General features: G+C 37.2%; 1 long non-coding RNA gene across 1 annotated transcript in view; it reads left to right on the forward strand.

The window, feature by feature from the left end:
• LOC112622924 overlaps positions 1-18,268 on the forward strand; it is a 196,794-nt gene that overhangs the window by 143,738 nt on the left and 34,788 nt on the right. The window contains exon 2 of the long non-coding RNA XR_003119055.1: positions 3,123-3,206. This is a non-coding gene — a long non-coding RNA (uncharacterized LOC112622924). The remainder of the gene's footprint in view (positions 1-3,122; positions 3,207-18,268) is intronic.

Here is an 18,268-nt window from a genome sequence, read left to right on the forward strand (position 1 = left end):
AGTAGCTTTCATTGTAAAGGTGAACTTCCTTTTGGATTCTCTGCACTGGGGCAGTGAATTGACTCAAAAGATTTTATTTCCTTATCCAACCTTACCAAAACTGTCCAGAAGCCTAAGCCTAGAATCTTTCTTTTCTATCTCATACTTCATCTTCAGAAATCATCAACCCAATGTTCAGATATATTTGTGGAACACAAACGCAGATAAAATATAAAACAGAAAGGTACAGCAGGGCACGGTGGCTCACGCCTGTAATCCTAGCACTTTGGGAGGCCGACGCAGGCAGATCACGAGGTCAGGAGATCAAGACCAGCCTGGCCAACATGGTGAAACCCTCTCTCTACTAAAAACACAAAAATTAGCTGGGAGTGGTGGCACGCGCCTGTAATCCCAGCTACTCTGGAGGCTGAGGCAGGAGAATTGCTTGAACCTGGGAGCGGGAGGTTGCAGTGAGCTGAGATCATGCCATTATACTCCAGCCTGGGTGACAGGGCCAGACTCCATCTCAAAAAACTGAAACAAACAAACAAAAAACCATAACAACAACAACAACAACAAAACAAAAACAGAAAGGTACAATAACTGAGAAAATCTCAAGAAATGCAAAACCTACAATATGGTCTATTTTTAACTCACCGAATTCACGTTCAGCATTTATTACAACAAGCAGCAGGGATCACATCAGTCTTGGTGTGTATAAGTATCTTCTTTAAGGTGAAAAGGTCCCGCTGATTGTCTGTTACACCTGTAGAGCTTATTTGCTTCCTTGTCAGTAGGCTGTGTATAAAGGGAGGTGGGAAAGGTAACTTGGAGGGAGAAGTTGGACATCATTTTCCTACCTTCCTCACCATTGTGTAGCATAGTACTCAACAGATATCCAAGGCCTCCGTCACCTGGCATCAGTATCTGAGAATGGATTTATCTAAATAAATATTGTCCTATGTACAGTAGGACAAAATCTGATGTTTAATATTTCTTCAATCAGTATTCCACACGGAAGCTCTCGAGACACTTAGCAGCCCAATAGGATTCTGTAGAACTTCTGTTGAGAAAATTTGTTGAGACAATCTCACCTACACTCATGGCTTCAGTTATCTAACGCTTTCAAATTTATGTCTCCTGTTGGTTCTGGATTTAAAATTGCTGACTCACCATCTCCTCTTGATCATTTCATAGGCACATCAAACTCAGAATGCCTAAACTTAATTCTCAATTGTGTCTCTACTCCCTCTGCAACCATGCAAAAAAGAAAATTGTGAGCCACTTCCAGTGTTGTTCCCCTCAGCAAATGGCACCAATGTCCACACCCCAGCAACTGGGACATCATGGACATCATTCTTTACTCATTTCCCTTAATTGTACCTTCCATTCCATGTTTAATCAGTCTCTAATTCCTGTTGATTCTGTTTACTAAATGTCACAACATTGAATCTTATTCTATATCCCCACCACTCCAAATCAAACTATTCCCTTTTTTAGGGCTGAATTTCCAGAAGAGTCTCTTAACTGGTCTTATCTATTGTGAAACCAGTCCAAGCCATTCTCTACTTTGTTGCCAGTTGGTTGACTTTCTAAAATGCAAAATCTTATCACATTTCTCCCTGCTTAAAACTTCTCAATAACTACCAGCACATTGCTCTTAAGATGAAGACCAACATCCTTAATAGAACATACAATGATGTGTGTGATCCTCCCCTGCTAACCTCACAAACCTCTTCTCTAACTTCTGCCTTCCCTTACTGTATTCCATCCATGAATACTTATCAATCCCCTCTTTTAAGAGGCTCCCTCACGCTGTCTTCCCTCTGCTTATAGACCTCCCACTCCTTTCATCTCACTCTTACTCATCCTTCATATCTGAGTTGAAATGTCATTTCCTCAGAGAAGCAAGAATTTCCTTCGTTCTGTGTATTTCTGCCTAATTTCACTTACCACAATTCTAATTGCACAGTTTGTTGGTTATTGTCTATCCCTGAAGCAGCTCTGATTGCTCTTGAAAGGCAGGGATTGCATTTGTTGTGTTTACCACCTATCTCCAGCATTAACACACAATAAAAACAATTGGTGGGACAAATGAGTAAATGAATTATTAAATTGACTAATTTGCTTCTTTCATGCTATTGCTCTCAAGTTTAGGAATAAAATCACTATACTCATTACATAAAAGAAATCTGAATTTCTAATTTTAGGGTATTTTTATTAGTTGAACTTTTTACTATAAGCAAAATTGCGTAGCTTCGAAATACCTTTTTTAAAAATGTTGCCTAGTCTACCATCTCATGTATGTTGTAAGTTTTATGTGATTAAATACATTTTGATATACAGCAAAATAACAACATGAAATTGTAAATTATACTAATAGTCTGTGACTTTATTAGCATGAAAAAAATCTTCCCATTTATTTATAAGACCAAATAAAAATATTAACTTGAGATTAGCACTGCAGCTGTTGAGTATTTCAGTGCTATTAAATATTGGAGGACATAATTTTAAAATGTACAAAGATCATACACAGATCATTTTATAGTTTTATTTTTCTTACTATTATTTAGAAAAAGACATTTTGAAATCAGTGTTTCCCACAAAGAAAAATACTTAAATATGTAATTTTAATACATGAGTATGCCAAAGTTAATATTTATTTATTTTTGTTTGGATATAAGCCAACATAGACATGAATGTAGCTCTTTTCTCCTGAGATGGAAGAACAACTATTCAAATTCAATCAGAGCATCTAGATGTAAATGAGCTGTCATCTAGAGTCCACAGGATGTTCACTTTGGCTTCAATCCTTCGAGACTGGATCCATACCAAGACTTTATATTATTACTATTAATTAGCAGTTCTGGCAAAATTAAGGAATATTGTTATGTCAGCTTGAAATCCTTTAGACTGACTAGTGATCTCAAAAAAAGGTAAGATTTGATCAATAATTATTTAAAGTATGATGATTAAAAATTAAATTCCTGATGTGATCCATGATTTTTTTTCCCCTCTCTTAACTCTATTTTAGAAAAACAGGGTAGGTATTTATCAGAGAGGAATCCAAAATCAGAGGTAGAAAAAGGCATGGATTTTAAGGTCTTCTCTGTCTTCATTTAGTCTTCCCTTTCTTTCCACAGATTACAGATCCAGACTCCTGTGCCTTACTGCTGTCCATGGCCAACTCTCTGCTGATGACCAGGCATGACTACACCAGTTGTTGGGTACTTTGACTAGAACACCAACCAAGTCACTAGAAATATAATGCTTTGTTCTTTCTAGCTCCAAGATATGAGCATGTGACAACCTAAACAAACAAAATCCCAACAAGAGTGTCAGATCTGCAAATTACAGTTAACCCTTGAATAACAGAGAGGGTAGAGGTACTGATCACTGGCACAGTTGAAAATTCAAGTACAAGTTTTGACTCTCCCAAAACTTAATTACTAATAACCTAGTGTTGACTAGAAGCCTACTGATAATATAAATGATTTATTAACACATATTTTATATGTTATATGTATTAGGTACTGTATTTTTATAATAAAGTAAGCTAGAGCAAAGAAAATGTTATTAAGAAAATCACAAGAAAGAGAAAAGATATTTACTCTCCACTGAGTGGAAGTGGCACATAATAAAGGTCTTCATTCTCATCATCTTCAAACTGGGTAGGCTGAGGAGGAGCAATAAGAGAAGGGATTGGTCTTGCCATCTCAGGGGTGGCAGAGATGGAAAACAATCCATGTATAAATATGGACCCATGTAGTTCAAAGGTCAACTGTATTTACCTTAAATTACTTTAAATTACTTGTCTGACCTGAGATTTTCCTGACCGTAATCCAAGAGATTGACACATTTTTAAAGTTTGTTCTTGTGCTTTGCAAAATGACAATTTGTTTTCCAGAAGTTACCCACCACCATGATTTAAGACAGAAGAAGCCTGAGGTTCTCCCAAAGTCTATTGAGCATAAGAGTTTTTTGCCTTCTAGTAAAATAAACCCATATTTGTAAAGTGTCTGCACCAGAAACATCTTCCACATTATCTTGTGTTTAAGTATTAGGATTGTGCAACACATTTCTTAGAAGAATTCTGCCTACTACTCATGCACACACCAAGCAGGACAAATACAAAGGTGACCACATCTAGACAAATCATATTCAAACTGCTGAAAACCAACAACAAAAAACAAATCTTAGAGGGAAAAGAAACCTCGCATGGGGAAACAATGATCTAAATGATGGCCAGCTTTGCAGGCCAGAAGACAGTGAAATGATGCCTTTACAGTACTGAAAGAAAGACAAAGTCAACATAGAATTCTATGTCCAATAAAAATATCCTAAAAAAGAAGGCAAAAATAAAAACATTTCCAGTAGACAAAAGCTGAGAGCACTAGTCTTTGGTAGCTTTGTACTACACAAAATGCCATGAAGAGGTTTTCAGGCTGAAGAAATATACCAGTTGGAACCTAAATGAAGCATGAAGAGTACTAGAAACAGCAAAGATTAAAGACTACTTTAGCATCTTTATTTTTAATACATATGTACCTATAAATTTTAACTTCTTCAAAAAATTGACTTTTTAAGATAAAAATAATAACAATGTATTGAGCTACAGCATATGTAGAAGTAAAATATAGGAAAATAAGAGCACAAGGAACAGAAGCATAGACACTTAGAATTATATATTTACCAGGTTCTTACATTGTTTGTGAAGTAATATAATATCATTTTAATGTAGATTGGGATAAACTTAAAGGCATATATTCTACACTGAGCAATCTGTAAAAAACAAAGAAGCATATCTAAAAATTCAATGGATGAGATTAAATTAAATACTAAACACTACTTTATTAACCCAAAATAAGACAAGAAAAAAGGGATGAAATGAGACAAATGTCACAAATAAAAAATCAATGGTAGGTTGTAACCCAATCATACTAATAATTACGCTGAATATAAATGAACTAAGCACTCACCCCCCAAAAAGTGATTATCAGATAGGAAAAAAGAAAGACCTATGCTCTTTATAAGAAACATATTTAAGGCCCGGCTCAGTGGCTCACACCTGTAATCCCAGCACTTTGGGAGGCTGAGGCAGGCAGATCACAAGGTCAGGAGTTTGAGACCAGCCTGGCCAACATAGTGAAACCCCATCTCTATGAAAAATACAAAAATTAGCACATGGTGGTGCGCACCTGTAGTCCCAGCTACTTGGGAGGTTGAGGCAGAAGAATCGCTTCAACCCGGGAGGCAGAGGTTGCAGTGAACCGAGATCACGCCATTGCACTCCAACCTGGGCGACAGAGCGAGACTCCATCTTGGGGGAAAAAAAAAAAAAGAAAATAAACATATTTAAATAAAATGACACAGTCAGATTGAAAGCAATAAGTTGGGGAAAAATACCATGAAAAAATGAAGTATAAGAAAGCTGGTGTGGTTATATAAATATTAGTCAAAGGAGATGTCAAGACAAAGATTATTACCAGAGATAGGGAAGTATGTTTCATAATGATAAATGGATTAATTCATCAAGAAAATATAAAGGTCTTAATTGTGCACCTAATGACAGAGCATTAAACAAAAGGTGACAGGACAAAAGGAGAAATAGGCAAATTCTCATTTAGCTAGTGTGGTGATTTGGTTTATATGTCAACTTGAGTAAGCTACAGTGCCCAGTTATTTAATCAAACACCAATCTAGGTGTTGCTTTGAAGATACGTTGTACATGTGGTTAGATTTACATTCAGTTGACTGTAACTAAAGGATATTACATGATAATGTGGATGTGGGTTCGCCTAATCAGTTGAAAACCCTAGAGCAAATACAGGTTTCCTGGAACAGAAGATATTTTGCCTCAAGATTGAAGCACTAACACCTGAGTTTTCAGCCTGCTGACGTATCCTATTGATTTCAGACTTGACAGCTCCTAAAATCACAGGAGCTAATTCCTTAAATAATTGTCTTAATACATAGATATGTATATCTTCTATTGTGTCTGTTTCTTTGGAGAACCCTGACTGACGTAGTGATGTTAGCATCGCTTTGCCTAAGTAGACAATATAATCAGTAAATATACAAAAGATTTGAACAGAATTATTAACCAAGTTGATCTAATTAACAAAGGCAGATATAAATTATTTCAAGTACTTATGGAACATTCATAAAGATCAACATATGCTGCATCATAAAACACATCTCAACAAATATCGAAGATTGAAGTGATACATAGTATATTTTGTGACCACAACAGTATTAAAGTGGAAATTGGTAACAAATTTAAGTAGAAAATCCCCAATATTTAGAAATTCAGCAGCATTCTTTTGAATAACCCATGTGTCAAGTGAGAAATTACGTTGGGGATTAGAAAATTTTTTGAACTGATTGATAATAGAAAACATTATAAATGTGTGAGATGCAGCTAAAAAAGTGCTTATGTGGAAAGTTATAGCTTTACATGCTTATGTTTAAAAAGAAGGAAGGCTTATAATCAATGACCTACTTCTGCTTTAAAAACCTGGACTAAAAACTCTGGTTTCCATTGTAACATGTAAGGGTTTGGAAGTCATTACTTTATCCTAACAACAGACAAAAAGCTGAAAAGGGCCTGGAAAATAAAAACTCGTCTCAGATCTATCAGAGAAGTGAGGTCACAGGACAAACTACTGTCCTAAAAATTAGAGAGACTGAATACAGAGAATCACAACTTAAAGGAGAAGAAACCCACAAGCAGAAACCTCCACAGGAACCAGTGTTGGGCTATATAAACCTAAATTCTAATTGACAAATTCTTAGAGCCTTAATGTGGAGAAATCTAAGAGTTAAAACTCCAGGGGAACCCAGTCATATGGGAACCCCCACACTTTCATGAGTTTACCATTAAGAGATTGACCCTATTCTCACAGTAGATATTGAAGAAAAATCTTCTCATGCTTATGGCAGGGGAAGGGGGAAAGTAATCATTTAAAAGTATACCAGAGCATGCCATTCTTCTTAACAAGGCCTGCCCTCAGGAGAAACTATTTTTACCAGAGCCTAACCTGTTGGAGTTTTTCAGAGCCCAGCTGACTGAGGAAAGGAAATATTCAACTCTACCCCACTCTAGCCATTCTCTTCCACCTAAAAGAGGAGATAAGTGAGAAGTACATACAAAGGTCAGAGTCCAGAGGCACAGGCTCACTAAAACACTGAGTGCTCATCACAGTACTAAAGAAATCTACCCTACCCACACTGTCCTACCTCACTAAAGGCCTATTTACTACTACAGTTCCTTTTACCCAGTCCATGCCCACCTTTAAACAAAGAAATTATAAAGCATACTTAGAGGCAAAATGTACAGTTTGAAAAAAGTAAGCATCAGACCCAGAGTTGGATATAGCAGGAATGTTGCAGTTACCAGATTAGGAATTCTAAAAAATTATGATTGATGTGTTAAGGGCTCTACTGGACAAAATAGAGAACATGGAAGAATGGACGCATAATGTAAGCAGAGTGATGGAAATTCTAAGAGGGGAAAAAAATAAATACTAAAAAAAGAAATGCTAGAGATAAATAACCCTGAGACAGAAATGAAGAATGACTTTGGTGAGCTCATTAGTGGACTGGAGACAGCTGAGAAAAAAAAATCTCTGAGCTTAAGGATATGTCAGTAGAAACTTTCAAAACTGAAAAGCAAAGAGTAAAATACTAAAAACAATGAAATGAAATATCTAAGAAATGTGATAAAACTACAAAAGGTGTGAATACATGTAATGGAAATATCAGGAGAAGAAAGAGCAAGCAAAAGCAATAATTAAAGCAATAAGGATGCAATTTTCCCCAAATTCATGACAGATATCAAACAGATCCAGGAAGTGGAGAGAACACCAAGGAGAGATCCAGGAAGTGGAGAGATCTCCAGGAAGTGGAGAGAACACCAAGCAGGATAAATGCAAAAAAACAAAAAACAAAAAACAAAACAAAACCCAAACCAAATCAAAGACAACTTCCTGAAAGAAGTCATAGGAAAAAAAACACCTTACCTCTAGAGAATCAAAAGTAAGAATTACATCAAATTTTCTGCAGGAATGCATGCAAGCATGAAGAGAGTAGAGTAAGTTATTTATGGTGTGTATTAGTCCATTTTCATGCTGCTAATAAAGAGACACCCAAGACTGATTAATTTATAAAGAAAAACAGGTTTAATTGACTCACATTCCACATGGCTGGGAAGGCCTCACAATGATGGTGGGAGGCAAAAGTCATGTCTTACATGGTGGCACAGAAGAGAAAATGAGAACCAAGTGAAATGGATTTCCCTTTATAAAACTATCAGATCTTGTGAGACTTACTCACTACCATGCTACCATGAGAACAGTATGGGGAAAACTGTCCCCATGATTTAATTACCTCCTATGGGGTCCCTCCCATGACACATGAGGAATTATGAGAGCTACAATTGAAGATATGAGATTTGGGTGGGGACACAGCCAAATCATATAATTCTACCCCTGGCTCATCCCAAATCTCATTTCTCACATTTCAAAACCAATTATGCCTTCTCAATGGTCCCCTGAAGTCTTAACTCATTTCAGTATTAACTCAAAAGTCTCATCTGACACAAGGCAAGTCCCTTCCACTTACAAGCCTGTAAAATCAAAAGTAAGTTTGTTACTTCCTAGATACAATGAAGGTACAGGCATTTGGTAGATACACCTATTCCAAATAGAAGAAATGGGCCAAAATGAAGGGGCTAAAGGCCCCATGCAAGTCTGAAATCCAACAGGGCAGTCAAATTGTAAAGCTCCAAAATGATCTCCTTTGACTTCATGTCTCACATCCAGTTCAGACTGATGCAAGATGTGGGTTCCCATGGTCTTTGGAAGCTCTGCCCCCTGGCTCTACAGGGTACAGGCTCCCTTCCAGCTGCTTTCACGGACTGGTGTTGAGTGTCTGTGGCTTCTCCAGGCACATTGTGCAAGCTGTCAGTTGACCTACCATTCTGGGGTCTGGAGAAGTGGCCCTCTTCTCACAGTTTCCCTAAGCAGTGCCCCAGTGGAGACTTTGTGTGGGGGCTTCAACCCCACATTTTCCTTCTGCACTTCCCTAGCAGAGGTTCTTCATGAGGGCTCATCCCTGCACAAACTTCTTACTGGACATCCAGGAGTTTCCATACATCCTCTAAAATCTAACCAGAGGTTCCCAAACCTCAATTCTTGACTTCTGTGCACCTGCAGACTCAACACTATGTGGAAGCTGCCAAGGCATGGGGCTTTCATCCTCTGAAGCCATGGCCTGAGTCATACCTTGACCCCTTTTAGCCATGGAATGGCTGGGACACAGGACACTAAGTCCCTAGGATGCACACAGAAGGGGGGCCCTGGGCTCCACCCACAAAACCATTTTTTCCTCCTAAGCCTCTGGACCTATGATGGGAGGGGCTGCTGCAAAGGTCTCTGACATGCCCTGGAGACATTTTCCCCGTTGTCTTGGTGATTAACATCTGACTCCTTGTTACTCATGCAAATTTTTGCAGCTGGCTTGAATTTCTCCTCTGAAAATGGGATTTTCTTTCCTATTGCATTGTCAGTCCTCCAAACTATTCCAACTTCTGTCTGTTACCCAATTCCAAAGTCACTTCCACATTTTTGGGTATCTTTTCAGGAGCATCCCACTCTACTGGTACCAATTTGCTGTATTAGTCTGTTCTCATGCTGCTGATAAAGACATACCCAAGACTGGGCAATTTACAAAAGAAAGAGATTTAATGAACTTACAGTTCCATGTGGCTGGGGAAGCCTCACAATCATGGTGGAAGGCAAGGAGGAGCAAGTGACCTCTTACATGGATGGCAGCAGACAAAAGAGAGAGGTTGTGCAGGGAAACTCCCCTTATAATATCATCAGATCTTGTGAGACTTACTCAGTATCATGGGAGCAGCACAGGAAAGACCTGCCCCCATGATTCAATTACCTCCCACCAGATCCCTCCCACAACACATGGGAATTCAAGAAGAGATTTGGGTTGAGACACAGTCAAACTATATCAGTGCATTAAGGACTGTCATGTCTTTATGGAGTATTGACCCTTTTATCATTTTGTTATGTCCCTCTTTATCCCTGATAACTTTCCTTGTTCTGAAATCTGCTCTGTATGAAGTTACATAGCTACTCCTGCTTTCTTTTGATTAGTGTTAGCATAATTATCTTCACTCATTTTCTTTTAATCTATGTGTGTCTTTATATTTAAGATGAGCTTTTTGTAGACAATGATAGTTTGGCCTTCTTTTTTGATCCACTTTGAGATACGTATTTCAATCAGTGTATTTAGGCCACTGAGTTTTAAAATGATTGTCAATGGATCTGGACTCATATCTGCCATATTTGTTAATGTTTTCTGTTCATTTTCCTTGTTCTTATTTTGTCTTCTATTCTGTTTCTGCCTTTTGTGGTTTTAAATGAGCATTTTATATGATTTCATTTTCTGTCCTTTCTTAGCATAACAGTTATACTTCTTTTTGTACTTTTAAAAGTGATTCTCTTAGTTTGTAATACACATTTACAACTAATCCAAGTCCAATTACAAATAACACATTACCACTTCATATTATTACCAGTACTTTGTAATAAAATATTCCAAACTTCTCTCTGCCATACCTTATATTATTGTTGTCATTTATTTTACTTATAAGCATATATAAGTATCATAAGCTTAATATATCTATATTTAAACATATGTACCCACATAAGCATACATAAAAAATATAGATTTTTTAAAAACAAACTACTGTTAGATCAATTAAGAATAAGAAAAAATAAAAGTTTGCATTTTACTTCCCCTTATTTCTTCCTGATGCTCTGTTTCTCTTCACATAGATGAGAGTTTCTGAACTATATTATTTTCTTCTGTCTGAAGAACTTCTCTTAATGTTTTTTCAAGGCACTCCTAGCAACAAATTCACTCCATTTTTGTTTACTGAGAAAGTCTTTATTTCTCTTTCACATTTTCTTTTTTTTAATTCTTCACTTTTGAAAAATAATTTCACAAGGTACAGAATTCTAGGTAGGGGGTAGGGGTTTCTCTTAACATCACGACATGATTTGATTGTGGCCCCACCCAAATCTCATCTTGAATTGTAGCTCCATGAGCGGGGCTCTCATAGAGAACCTGTGCTAGGGCAGTGAGGAAGGGAAATGTGGGGTTGAAGCCCCCACACAGAGTCCCTAGTTGGGCACCACCTACTGTAGCTGTGAGAAGAGGGCCACTGTCCAGACCCCAGAATGGTAGATCCACCAACGGCTTGCACCATGTGTCTGAGAAAACCACAGACACTCAACACCAGCCCATGAAAGCAGCTGGGAGGATATACCCTGCAAAGCCACAGGGGCAGAGCTGCCCAAGACCATGGGAACCTACTTCTTGCATCAGTGTGACCTAGATGTGAGATATGGAGTCAAAGGAGATCATTTTGGAGCTCTAAGATTTGACCACCCCACTGGATTTTGGACTTGCATGGGACCTGTAGCCCCTTTGTTTTGTCCTATTTCTCCCATTTGGAATGGCTGTATTTACACAATGCTTTTACCTCCCTTGTATCTAGGAAGTGACTAACATGCTTTTGATTTTACAGGCTCATAGGTAGAAGGGACTTGTCTTGTCTCAGATGAGACACTGGACTGTGGACTTCTGAGTTAATACTGAAGTGAATTAAGACTTTGGGGGACTGTTGGGAAGGCATTATTGGTTTTCAAATGTGAGGACATGAGATTTGGGAGGGCCCAAGGGTGGAATGATGTGGTTTGGCTCTGTGTCCCCACCCAAATCTCATCTTGAATTCCCACATGTTGTGAGAGGGACCCAGTGGGAGGTAATTGAATCATGGGGGCAGGTCTTCCCCATGCTGTTTTCATGATAGCGAACAAGTCTCACAAGATCTGACAGTATTATAAGGGGAGTTTCCCTGCACAAGCTTTCTCTTTTTGCCTGCTGCCATCCATGTAAGATGTGACTTGCTCCTCCTTGCCTTCTACTGTGATTGTGAGGCTTCCTCAGCCATGTGGAACTGTAAGTCCATTAAACCTCTTTCTTTTGTAAATTGCCCACTCTCAGGTCTGTCTTTATCAGTGTGTTAGAACAGTCTAATATGTGCACATAACAACAGAGTGTCAAAATATGTAAGCAAAAACTGATACAAGTGCAAGGAGTAATAGTTAAATCCAGTATTATTATTGGAGATTTTAACACACCGCTCTATTAGAAATGGACAGGTCCAGTAGGCAAGAAGATTAGTAACAACAGAGTTGAACTCAACAGCACCATCAATCAACTGGTTATAATGGATATCTATTGACTGCTTCATCTAACAACAGCAGAATACACATTCCTCCAAGCTTACATGGAACATTCACCAGTATAGAACACATTCTGGGTCAAAAAACACTTATCATAACAAATTTGAAGGAATAGGAATCATACAGTCAATGTCTTCTCTCAGACTGCAATAAAATTAAACTAGAAATCAAAAACAGGTAGTTGGAAAATCCCCACATACTTAGAGATTAAACAACACACTTCTAAGTAACACATAGGTCAAAGAAGAAATCTCAAGATAAAATTTTAAATACTTTGAACTAAATGAAAATGAAAACACAACTTATCAAAACTTGTGGGATGCAGCAAGCATCCCACAAGTTTTTAAAATGCTTAAAGGGAAATGTATACAGTAGTACTTCCTTATTTGCAGTTTTAGTTTTTGTGGTTTCAGTTATCTGTGGTCAACCACAGTCTGAAAACATTAAGTGAAACATTGCAAAAATAAACAATTCTTAAGTTTGAAATTGAATACTGTTCTGAGTAGCATGATAAAATCTCTTGCCTTCCCACTTCATCCCCTATGAGATGTAAATCCTCCTTTGTTCACCTTGTATACATTCACTACCTGGCCATTAGTCATTTAGTAGCTGTCTTTTTTTTTTTTTTTTTTTTTTAGAAAGGGTCTCACTCTGTCACCCCGGCTGGAGTGCAGTGGCTCAATCTTGGCTCACTGCAAACTCTACCTCCTGTGTTCAAGTGATTCTCCGCCTCAGCTTTGCCCCCCTCCACACCACCACTCCCACCACCCCGAGTAGCTGGGATTACAGGTATACCACCACGCCTGGCTAACTTTTGTATTTTTTGGTAGAGGTGGGGTTTCACCATGTGAGCCAGGCTGGTCTCAAATTTCTGGCCTCAAGTGATCTGCCTGCCTTGGCCTCCCGGAGTGTTGGGATTGCAGGCATGAGTTGTCTTGGTTATTAGATTGACTGTTGTGATATGGCAGTGCTTGTGTTCAAGTAACCCTTATTTTACTTAATGGCCCCAAAGCACAAAAGCAGAAATGCTGGCAATTCAGATATGCCAAAGGAAGCCATAAAGTACTTCCTTTAATTGAAAAGGTGAACATTCTTGACTTAATAAGAAAAGAAAAATATTATATGCTGAACTTGCTAACATCTATGGTAAAAATGAGTCTTTTATCCATGATATTGTGAAGAAGGATAAAGAAATTCATGCTAGTTTTGCTGTCACACCTCATACTGCAAAAGTATGGCCACTCTAAGTGCCTAGTGAAGATGAAAAATGCATTACATTTGTGGGTGGAAGACAGAAATAGAAACATGTTCTGATTGACAGCATGTAGGCTGGGTACTATTCAAGGTGTCCGGCGTCCACTGGAAGTCTTGGAACACAGCGCCTGTGGGTAAGGGGAAACTACTATAGTATTGAATGCATATATTAGGAAAGCAGCAAGATCTAAAATCAATCATGCAAGCTTTTACCATAGAAAACTAGAGAAAGGGCAAATTAATCCAAAGTAAGCACAAGAAACAATAAATATTAGAGTAGAAATCAAAGAAATTGAAATAGAAAATCAATAGGGAAAATTTTTGAAACCAAAGGCTGGTTCTTTGAAAAGATAACAAAATTGATAAGCTTCTAGGCAGGCTAGCAAAAAAAGAGAGAGGGCACAAATTACTACTATTGGAAGGAGGAGATTTCACTTCAGAGCCCATGGACATTGGAAGGATAATAAAGGGATACTATGAATAATTCTGTGCCCATAAATTTGATAACCTAGAGGAAATAGACGAATTTCTTGAAAAATGAAATCCGATAAAACTCACACAAGAAGAAACAGACAATTCAGATAGGCCTAGATCTACTAAAGAAATAGAATTAATAATTAATAACCTTCCAAAACAGAAACCACGAGACCCCGATCAGTTCACTAGTAAATTCTACCAAATACTTAAGGAAAAAATTATTTCAATTCTCTATAGTCTTTTCTAAAAGATAGAGGCATATGGAATATTTACTGACTCATTCTATGAGACCAGCTTCACCATAATGTCAAAATCAGACAAAAACATTATGAGAAAAGAAAACTATGGATCAATATTTCTTATGAACATAGACACAAAAGTCCTCAACAAAATATTAGCAGACTGAATCCAGCAATGTATAAAAATAATTATATTCCATGACTAAGTGGGATTTATCCCAGGTATGCAAGGTTGGCTCAAATTTGAAAATCAATTATTGCAATCCATCACATCTACAGACTAAAGAAGAAAAATGACATGGTTATATCAAGAGATGCAGAAAAAGCATTTGTCAAAATTCAATACCTATTTGTAATAAAAACTCAGCTAGAATTTTAGAGGGGAACTCCCTCATCCTGATAAAGAATATCTACAAAACTCCTACAACTCACATGAGAATTAATGGTAAGAAACTAAAAGCTTTTCTACTAAGATCGGGAACAAGACAAGGACGTTCCTTCTCACCACTTCTTTCAACATTTTACTGGAAATTCTAGCTTATACAATAATACATGAAAAGGAAATAAAAGATATACTGATCGAGAAGAAATAAATAAAACTGTCTTTGTTCATGGATAATATGATCGTCGAGGTAGAAAATCTGAAGAAATCAACAAAACAATTCCTGGAACTGGTATGTGATTATAACAAGATTGCAGGGTACAAGGTTAACATACAAAATCCAATGTCTTTCCCATATGCTAGAAATGAAAAAGTGGAATTTGAAATTAAAGACAAAAATCCATTCAGATTAGTGCATCCCCAAAATGAAATAGTTAAGTATACATCCAACAAAATACGTACAAGATCTATATGAAAAAAACTACACAACTCTAATGAAAAAACATCAAGGAACTAAATAAATGGAGAGAAGGCCGGGTGCAGTGTCTCATGCCTGTAATCCCAGCACTTTGGGAGGCTGAGGCAGGTGGATCATCTGAGATCAGGAGTTCAAGGCCAACATGACCAACATGACGAAACCCTATCTCTACTAAAAATAGAAAAATTAGCTGGGTGTGGTGGTGTGCACCTGTAATCCCAGCTACTCGGGAGGCTGAGACATGAGAATAGCTTGAACCTGGGAGGTGAGCTGAGATTGCACCATTGCATTCCACCCTGGGTGACAGAGTGAGACTCCATCAAAAAAAAAAAAAAAAAAAAAAAAAAAAAAGAGATAAATTAAGAGTTATTTCATGTCCATGCAAGGAAGAGTCAATATTGTTAAGATGTCATTTCCTCCCAAATTGATCTACAGATTCAATGAAATTCCAATTAAAATCCTGACAAGTTATTTTGCAGATATCAACAAACTGATTCCAAAGTTTCTGTGGAGAGGCAAATGACCTGAAATAGATAACAAAATACTGAGTGAAGTTGGAGAACTGACACTATTCAACTAGGTTACAAATGAAATGGGAAAATAGTTTCATAGTTGGCTTTGTTCTATAGTTTACATTAGGGTTAACTCTAGGTGCTGTACATTCTGTAGGTTTTGAAAAATGCATTATATGCTGTTTGGGAAAAACCAAAAACAGTAAATGAGTAATATATGCCTTATCAGCCTATCTTTATTAATTCACATATTTAAAGCAGACTTATTCATATAAAGCTTTGCTTCTTATGAGAAATAACTTTAATACTGGCTTTCTCTTTAAAATAAGCTGAAGCTGTTTGAGATCATATAAAACATTATATATTGACGAATAGGGAAAAACTTTCTTGTGTATACAGGATTTTGTAATTAAGGTTGAAAATGTAATCTTTTTTTTATTAATTATTATTATACTTTAACTTCTAGGGTACATGTGCATAATGTGCAGGTTTGTTACATATGTGTACTTGTGCCATGTTGCTGTGCTGCACCCATCAACTCGTCAGCACCCATCAACACATCATTTACATCAGGTATAACTCCCAGTGCAATCCCTCCCCCCGCCCGCCCATGATAGGCCCCGGTGTGTGATGTTCCCCTTCCCGAGTCCAAGTGATCTCATTGTTCAGTTCTCACCTGAGTGAGAACATGCGATGTTTGGTTTTCTGTTCTTGCGATAGTTTGCTGAGAATGATGGTTTCCAGCTGCATCCATGTCCCTACAAAGGACAGAAACTCATCCTTTTTTATGGCTGCATAGTATTCCATGGTGTATATGTGCCACATTTTCTTAATCCAGTCTGTCACTGATGGACATTTGGGTTGATTCCAAGTCTTTGCTATTGTGAATAGTGCCGCAATAAACAGACCTAATACCATAAAAACCCTAGAGGAAAACCTAGGTAGTACCATTCAGGACATAGGCATGGGCAAAGACTTCATGTCTAAAACACCAAAAGCAACGACAGCAAAAGCTAAAATTGACAAATGGGATCTCATTAAACTAAAAAGCTTCTGCACAGCAAAAGAAACTACCATCAGAGTGAACAGGCAACCTACAGAATGGGAGAAAATGTTTGCAATCTACTCATCTGACAAAGGGCTAATATCCAGAACCTACAAACAACTCAAACAAATTTACAAGAAAAAAACAAACAACCCCATCCAAAAGTGGGCAAAGGATATGAACAGACATTTCTCAAAAGAAGACATTCATACAGCCAACAGACACATGAAAAAATGCTCATCATCACTGGCCATCAGAGAAATGCAAATCAAAACCACAATGAGATACCATCTCACACCAGTTAGAATGGCAATCATTAAAAAGTCAGGAAACAACAGGTGCTGGAGAGGATGTGGAGAAATAGGAACACTTTTACACTGTTGGTAGGATTGTAAACTAGTTCAACCATTATGGAAAACAGTATGGTGATTCCTCAAGGATCTAGAACTAGAAGTACCATATGACCCAGCCATCCCATTACTGGGTATATACCCAAAGGATTATAAATCATGCTGCTATAAAGAAAATGTAATCTTTAATTCTAAAAGACTTAAAAAAAATTTTATCCCCCACATGTAAAGTGAAAATGTGATGTTTGTCTTTCTATGCCTGGCTTATTTCATTTAGCATGAGGTCCATCATGCTCATTCATGCTGCCTCAAATGACAAGATTTTATTATTTTTATGCCTAAATATTATTCCATTGTATATATACACACGACATTTTCTTTATCCATTCATCCTTGGGAAGACATTTAGGATGATTTTATATCTTGGGTATTGTGAATAGTGCTGCAATAAACATGAGAGTGCAAATATTTCTTTGACATACTGATTTCATTTCCTTTGGACACATACCCAGTAGTGGGGTTGCTTGATCATATGGTATTTCTATTTGGAGTTTTTTGAGAAAATTTCACACTGTTTTTTATAATGGCTGTACTAATTTGCATTCTTACCAACAGTGTAAGAGAGTTCCCTTTTCTTTGCATCCTCACTTGCATTTGCTATTATTTGCCTTTTTGATATGGATAATAGCCATTTTAACTGGGGTGAGATAATATCTTATTGTGGTTTTGATATGCATTTTCCTTATAATTAGTGATGCTGATCTTTTTTTATTATACCTGTTGGCCATTTGTATGTCTTCCTCTGAGAAATGTTCATTCAGGTCCTTTGCCCACTTTTTGATCAGGTCATTTGTTTTCTTCCTACTGAGTTGAGTTCCTTAAATATTTTAGATATCAACCCCATATCAGACATTCAGTTTGAAAATATTTTCTCTCATTCTATAGATTGTCTCTTTATTCTGTTGATCGTTTCCTTCTCCGTGCAGAAAATTTTTAGTTTGATATAATCCCATTTGTCTATTTTTGCTTCTGTTGCCTGTGCTTTTGAGGTCTTATCCAAGAAATGCTTGCCCAGACCAATGTCCTGAAGTCTTTCCCCAATGTTTTTTCTAGTAGTTTCACAATTTCAGGTCTTACATTTAAGTCTTTAATCCATTTTGATTTTATTTTTATATATTATGAGAGAAATAAATCTGATTTCAAATTTCTGATTTCTTCTGCAT

The sequence above is a fragment of the Theropithecus gelada genome, chromosome 4 (genome assembly GCF_003255815.1).
Source record: "Theropithecus gelada isolate Dixy chromosome 4, Tgel_1.0, whole genome shotgun sequence".
Classification (NCBI taxonomy): domain Eukaryota; kingdom Metazoa; phylum Chordata; class Mammalia; order Primates; family Cercopithecidae; genus Theropithecus; species Theropithecus gelada.